The following is a 1,998-nucleotide window of genomic DNA, read 5'->3' as shown; positions in this document are numbered from 1 at the left end:
TAAAACAAAAAGTTTGCAAACTTTAAATTATACTCAGAAAATTCAGACAATTCAGAATAAACCTAAAATTAAGCTGAAGTCCTCTAAAATGACTCCTCACACCCCTTCAGTACACCTAGTACAGGTACTTGTAAACTAGTCATAAGACCAGGAACTCTGATATATTTTGTCTTACAATATGAATTGCAGAAATCAAAGGCTTGTGTTTTTCTTATTAATTTCTAAAATTCAAGAATTTTTAAAGAACCAAGATTACTTTAGAGAAATGTGGTAAGAATAAAATTGCCTTTACATATTTATCAACATGTAATAATAAAAACATTTTAATATGGTTGCAACATTTTGGTAAATGAGTGTTATAAATTACATATTGTGGTATCTTTCAGTGTTTAGTATTAGAATAACAGTTTGCAATATTGAGGTTTTGGGATGATTCTCATTTTCTGTCACTTAAATAACTATTTACCTCATTATAAGTTTAATCCTTAAAATACTCCAAGTTTCCAAACTCCTGTAAAACTGAAAATTTAGAAATGCTAATAGAAAGTTGGTATATATTTTTAAATCTTTTCTATGTCCCTTGTCTTGATTGAGGACACTGTCTTGCCAAACTTTCTTTTTAAATATCCATTCCTTCATATTATTTGTTCAGATTTTGTTGCAATTTTTTCCTATTTAATTATAGGAACAAGTAATCAATAATTTCAAGATTCAAGTGGATCATGGTCAGAGTATTCCCTCTGTTTTTGATCAAACTATTGGAGAATATGGCTCAAATTTGGATCAATAATAGTTTCCTTGGTGAAGCATCATAGAATTACCTTCCCAGAATTACTAGTGCTATTGGAAGCACTGAACAAAGACAGTCCTTTCACTGGATACGTTTCAAGAAGACTGATTTCAATGGGAAGATGAAAGGATGTTTCAATATGATTAGCAAATTCTTCTAAATTTATCATTTAGAGAAAATCTATGAGCAAGAGTGAAGAAAGCATAGGTGGTGGTGGTGTTTTTAAGTGCTGTCGAGTTGGTTCCCACTAATGTAATGTTTGTGAGGAGCTACTGGTGAGTTTGAATTTCAGACCTTGTGGTTGAAATTTACCTTGCAGTCTAGTGCTTTATCCTACAATTCTAGTACCTAGAAAAACTGATGGCGTTAGAATTCAGATCAAAAGAACAAAGATGGAAAAAGAAACATCTCACGTTTCCATTTCATATGATAATCAGTAGGTTTGAGTCTATGAGCAACACTCTATTCTTAGAGTGCTGTGTTTTATTGTGTGTCTTTTCTCAAAACCAAAGCAATGACATACACAAAACCTACTGAAAATGGATCAGACCTTATGTATTAAACCTAAAACTATAAAAGTTATTGGAAGATAACATAGGGACAAAACTATGGGACCCTTTTTTTTTTTTTCTTCAGGATAAATTATCAAAAACAACTACAAATGGAAGCACAATAGAAAACAAAAGTAGACAATTGGGACAGCTTAAAAATTAAATATTTATGCTCATCGACGTACTTTATTAAAAGGAGAACCTACAGACTTGAAAATGACATACAAAATTAACATCTAATCTGTAAACTATATAGAAAACTTCAACAACTCAAAACCAAAAAGACAAATAATCCAAACAAAATATGGCAAAGAGTATGAACGTCTCTTCAGTGAAGACATTCAGATGGCCAAGAAATTTAAAAGATGCCCATGAACATTAGCTATTATTGCTGTTGTGAAGTGCAGTTGAGTTGGGTCCAACTCATAGCATCACTATGTACAACGGAATGAAACATTGACCAATCCTGTATCATCTTCACAATTGTTATTATGTTTGTGACCATTGTTGCTACCACTGTGTCAATCTGTTGTATTTGGGTATTCCTCTTTTATTTGCTGACCCTCCATTTCACTAAGTATGAGATCCTTCTCCAGGAACTGATCCATACTGAGAACATGTCTAAAGAACAAGAGACAAAGTCTTGTCATGTTGCTT

This window comes from Chrysochloris asiatica, unplaced genomic scaffold (assembly GCF_000296735.1).
Source record: "Chrysochloris asiatica unplaced genomic scaffold, ChrAsi1.0 scaffold00070, whole genome shotgun sequence".
In the NCBI taxonomy this organism is placed as follows: Eukaryota; Metazoa; Chordata; class Mammalia; order Afrosoricida; family Chrysochloridae; genus Chrysochloris; species Chrysochloris asiatica.
Note: the sequence above shows the minus strand (reverse complement) of the source record.